This window comes from Festucalex cinctus, chromosome 10, assembly GCF_051991245.1.
Source record: "Festucalex cinctus isolate MCC-2025b chromosome 10, RoL_Fcin_1.0, whole genome shotgun sequence".
Lineage (NCBI taxonomy): Eukaryota > Metazoa > Chordata > Actinopteri > Syngnathiformes > Syngnathidae > Festucalex > Festucalex cinctus.
Window position 1 is genome coordinate 4,180,001 of NC_135420.1, and position 5,865 is coordinate 4,185,865.

Sequence of the window (5,865 nt, forward strand, 5' to 3'; positions counted from 1 at the left end):
GGGGGAGCGAAAAAAAAAAAAAAAAAAAAAAATCGAAAAAAAAATCGAATCGTGACCCCAAAATCGAAATTTAAATCGAATCGTGGAGTTGGCGAATCGTGACACCCCTATAGAATGGTCATGTCCAGTTACAGCAAAAGAAATATAACATTGTGTCCTTCCTGTGTAAATTAGATGTTGTTTTTATTTTTGCATTATTAGTGTCAAATAAAGACTCACATACAAGGGAAGTGGCTGTGCAGGATTTCTGCTACAGATCCATGAGGAAGCACGAAAAACCTCACTCTGTAAATGTAGGCTTGTACTGCTTTGTTAAAGTTCGAGTTCCAAAAGTTTCAAGTTCAAGCAGTGTTTCGAAAGCTGTGAGTTCAAACTTTCCAGTGCATGTTGAGTTTATTACATTTTATATGTTTTTGGAATGTGTTGCTGCTTCGCATGTGTTTACTGCTATGTTCAAATGGGATCATTGTGGTGCTGCTTTGCATGCATTCTGCATGCGTTTGATGTTGTGTGTGTAATGCTGTGTTCAATTGGGATCCTGTTTATAATTACCCTCTTAAGTACTACATTTTGTTTAGGATACAATAACATTAAATAATGACTCACTGTTAATGATCTATCAACAGATGGTCCTCAGTGACTCTCATCCTGTTATTATGGTGCGGTGCAGATGCTCATGTGTGGCTGGGACAGCCCTGTGCAACCATACGGTTGCCCTGCTCTTTCAAACCGCGCACTACTACTGCCAGCTAGGTGAACCAGTGGTTCCTCATGTTCATAGTTGTACAGAATCAGAGCAACAATGGCACAAACCCCGCACAGCGGTAAGTTTCATACCAATGTATTCCAAAGCCCCATCTGAAGGTCTCCACGTTCCTCACAGCTCCCCGGCTGCTCCCCATATTTGATATCCTCTAGATGTACAGTATGCCATGCTTTGGCTGTTCCGGGGTTTGGCAGCTGCTAACCCCCACCAAACGCATTTTACATTAGTAATGTAATCACATGTGAAATGGTTTGCTGGACACCATGAAAACTACCATCTTAAACTGACTTAAAGTCATTTTGTGAATATATCTGATACATGTAGACTGTCATATATTTCTAATCAAAACTTAAATTGTAATTGTTTATACTTGTAATATTGTGCATAGCCTACAAGGACTGGGCTTGTGCTTAACATTAAACGATGTCATTCATAAAACTTGCCAGAGAATGCATAAAATGAAACCTGAACTGAAAGTGTGTATGTTTGTGTGTACCGCTTGTTACCACAGGTGAAACTTTTTTGATCCGCCATTGCAAGTAGTTACTCTGACCTCTGTTTAAAATATTCTCCAAACAAAGAGTATGAGTATTCTTAGTCAGTTTTTTTTTTTTTTTTTTTTTTGTCACGTTGTATTTACATTTGTGCTCATGAGTTTTCATTCTCCTGCCTATGGTATGTAAACTTAAAGCACAACTGTAGAGCCTGCATAACCTTTACAATGTCATTTGGATTAAAAAAATAAAAATAAAAAAAGTATCAATTCATCTATAATCCTCTAAAAAGTCTAAATGTCTTATCACAATTTTACAGGGTGTGTTTCCAGGTCCAGTTTGCAAAGTGGTGGTGGTTAAGCCTGTTCAGGATCGGATGAGTAAAGGGGGGTTAAAGTAAGTATTATTTGGTCTTAATAGTTAGATTTTTTTCCCCCTTCCCATAATTTTCTACCTCCAAATTTAATAATTTTTAAAAATGTGTTTTTCGAGGTTTTTTAGAGGTTTTTGAGAGGTTTGATGGGCCCTCTTCCTGACTTGTCAGTTCTGCGTATGGACGAGGCATACAGCGGCTTGGATCCATTAGATATGCCACTTGTGACAACAATGAAAATGAGTGCAGACAAAAACCACTTGTGGACTCGGAATTTGGGCCAGTGCAAAGGGGAAGTGTTCTCTCCTATCAGCAGGCAAAACTTCCAACACTTGGCACAGAGTTACATCTGAATGCCCCACCTCCTCCTTGTCTTCCCATTATTACCCATCAGCTGTTACCAACAGAGTGTGTGTGGGTATGCACTGAAGAAGAACAATTACATATACAGAGCTTTAATTTATCTATGGAGATGGCTCACAAAATTGAGTCATCAACACGGGATCAGAGCAAGAATGTAGACTGGCACCAACTGCGGAGATCAAGAATAACATGATCAAGATTTAGGGAACTGTGCCACGTGAGGAGTAGCATTACGGCTGAGCATCTTGCAGAGCGTATTGTTAAGGGCACCAGACAAACTGCCAAAATGAGGAGAGGTTCAGAAATGGAGTTTAAGGCAGTGCAAGAATATGTTCGATGCAACAATGTGAATTACTCACCTTGTGGACTTGTAATTCACCCACAGGTGCCATGGCTGGGGGCCTCGCCAAATGGACTTGTTTATGACCCAAGAGTAACACCCAGTTATGGTTGAAATAAAATGCCCAAATGTAAATAGTTACATTGATTGCAAGTACCTACAAATGTCAAACGGTTCTTTCCAACTTAAGAAAAGCCAAGCTTATTTTTTGGCAAGTACAAAGCCAGCTTCTCCTAACTGGTCTTGAGTGGTGTGATTTTTTTTGTTTGGGCGCAGGAAGATTTTTTTGTTCAGCGACTGCACTCAGACAAACATACACAAGACACAATACAGCAGAAGTGTGATGATTTTTATTTTAGAATTTACATGCCAAAGTACCTCTCAATGAGAAAGACATGCAAATAAGTATCTGTCTCTGACTCAGCACCTGACTCATCTGTACATGGTCATCTTTTATTTGGGCTTGTGAAGCAAGGCCTTTTGGGACTTACAGTTTTGAGCTAAATAAATACACTTGACGAGTGCACCTCTATTTGTGTTTTATGTGTACACATACACATCAAACATATGGTGGAGTTAGGTCAGTGTTCATTTTTTGTGTTTTCTGCGTGATATTTAACTTCCACTTTTTTTCCCCCCAGCATTACTTTGCCCATTCCCTGACAAGTGGCCTGTTTTGATAATTGCTGAGTAGGCAAGCCACTATAAAAATTTCATTTATGTTTCCAGCTATAGACAAGGGGATGACATAATCAAAAAGTTTGTTCTCCTTCACCCTCCGTATTAGATGTTCAACATGCACTCTAACACGTGCAATTTTTTTGTGTTTGAAGTACACAATTTTCTGGCATCTGACTTATCTTTTTTAGAAAAGGTGGACAGTAAACCTTACATTTTACACAGTCTGTCATGGTGAAACCTTTGTTGACCATAACAGCCATCTTAGGCCGTCAGGTCAGACACGTTTTCGTTCAGTTTCGCTCCACTACCAGGGGCACTAAATAATCTTTACTTCATAAAATAGATTTATCAGTAGTAAGTAAGAATCCGTGGAGTTCACCCTGTGAAAACCCGCCAATTTTGTGTTTTCGGTGGTGAAACCCCGGCACTATTTTGCGATGAGGCGCAGTGATCTCTGGTGTGGGCGTAGTGCCATTAGGTCGGTAGCGGTGTGATTTAGGTCACATGAGCCAATCAGGTAGCTGCTGCGTTCTCCTCACCATAGCAACCGCATATCAAAAATGGCGACCACAACGTCGGCGAGCGAAGAAGAGCGAAAGGAGAAAAAAGTTAAAAAGAAAGTGGGGAAAAAACTTCGTTCCCGTTCAGGTTTGCCCATCGCTTCAGCTGGCCCGGTCCTCCCAGCCATCTGCATCATTTGTAAAAATAAATTTCAAACTATACTCGTCTGGGATCGGAAGGAACACGGAAGAGGGATCATCTCGCCAAAGCAGAAACATTGTCAGCAGGTATGTGCTACACACACGCGTGCCCATTTCTGTTATTAATGTGACCGATATTTAGTATAGGGTTGAAAATAATTTGTTGCTAGGTTAAGTTTTAAGGCTATAGTTTAGTAAAAACGCGAGCTGCTGAATGATTTATCGAGTGAATCCAACAGTGGTTACCAAACTCGGGTTACCTGTGCCCATCAATCATAATAGAGAGGCACAGCTACACCCTCCCTTTCCCCCAAACTCTCTCTCACCAACCTCAACAAACACTTTACTTTACTTAAATCTGTGATATGCATATACTGTAAAGAGGTGATGTGACAATAACACTTATAATGTAATTCTTTTTTGTGTAAAGGCGGGTTGCTGCAGGCAGATGAGATGATGAAAAATAAATAAAATAGATTCTCTAAAAATGAAAAACAGTTGGTTGTTAATTATTACATGCAAATGTGTTTTTTTTTTGTCTTCTGTATTTATAATTGTTCTTTGACCAAGAAAGTATATAGGCCTATAGGTGTATTTTTATTTCTATCCAAATATACGATTATTCACTAGAATTTTCAGTAGGATATCCGAATACCAAAATATTCGATAGCTGCAGCACTAATAATACTAATTTTGAGTTGTGGCACACCCACACGAGTTATTTTACCACACACCTGTGTCAAAACTAGCTTACTGCACACACTGCACCCCAACTTCAAATTTTTGCTAACATAATAATAATAACAACAACAACAATAATAATAATAATAATATATTATGAATTTTGTTGGATCCAAAAGCAACTTACATAATTATATATTATATGATTGTAATTGTCTTATTTTCAAATGTTTAAATATTTTCTTGATTTGAACAAATATAATTGTTTTGAATAATCTTGATTTCATTTATTACCAAAATAATTGTGATGAGTATTTTTTTCCATAATAGAGCAGCCCTAGTGTGATGTGAATATGTGTATCTTGTGCTCATCTTTCCCTTTAATTTTCTATTTCAGGCAGGATATACTGAAACGAAGATTCAGGCGTGATTTCCCCCAGCTGTTTTTTCACACCCCTTTCCAGCAACAACTCTGAAATGGTTTTTGTAGAGATATTACCAACAACTGACAAACTTTTAGACAGGGTACCTCACTCATCAGATACATCAACTACTGAGTCTACTGACGTAAGCCAAGAAAGTGACACTAACACATGGCTGGTACAACATCAGGTTGTAAAATTACAGGGCATACGAGGACACTTGACAGTGCAGGGCTGTAAAATCTATGTAAAATCTGCCATTTTGTTTGTTTCATTATCAAGATGTTAACTCTCCATTTTAACACTTTTCAAGCAAAAATAAAAATGTCTGTATTCCATTTTCCACAAAAAAATGCCCAAAACAAAGCTGTTCCATTGAAGTTCCATGGTTTTATTGTGAATGCACCTTTGATTTTTATTTTATTTTTTTATTTTTTTTTATTAATATTTTATTGTGTGTCGGGCATAAATAACATGCTGTGGTGACATAATCTGATACTTTAATAAATATTCTATATGTTATAATAATCTGGGCTCTGAATGGATCTATTTTCATCTAGTCCATTTTGCCTTGTTCCAGGTTTGTGGTGCATTGTAGTATTTTTGGCCAATGTATGCTGCTTCTTGTGTACCTTTCATGACGTAGTAGGTTGTAAATTGTTTTCATATATGAAACATAAACATTGATAAATGTAACATTCGTGTGCTGGTGTCACTTCCAGTTGAAGCGTTTTTTGTTTTTTTTTTGGCACAAATTTAATGATCTAAATTCACATGATTGCACCAAACCACCAATACTTGTTTCTGATGTTAGGTACATGTATTTATAACATCTGGGAATGATATTCTGTTGCCAAATTTAATGTAAGACGTTTTAAAACCAAAAACTGCAGCACAAAATTTTCGTTTTTTGTTATTTACCTATATATGCATTTCTGGCTTGTGACAAAATTGGGGCAGGAAAACATTGGGTGAACTTTTAACCCAAAGTGCATAAGGGTATTATCTATCAAAAAATGCATTGAACAAGTAGTGCCCAGACAG

The 5,865-nt window shown here is 37.7% G+C and overlaps 1 long non-coding RNA gene across 1 annotated transcript in view; it reads left to right on the forward strand.

Moving 5' to 3' along the window:
* The window catches only part of LOC144027141 (uncharacterized), a 21,629-nt gene extending 16,112 nt beyond the window's left edge, over positions 1 to 5,517 (forward strand). The window contains exons 2-4 of the long non-coding RNA XR_013285382.1: positions 1,580 to 1,656; positions 1,753 to 3,805; positions 4,797 to 5,517. This is a non-coding gene — a long non-coding RNA (uncharacterized LOC144027141). The remainder of the gene's footprint in view (positions 1 to 1,579; positions 1,657 to 1,752; positions 3,806 to 4,796) is intronic.
* Positions 5,518 to 5,865: the final 348 nt, after the last annotated feature.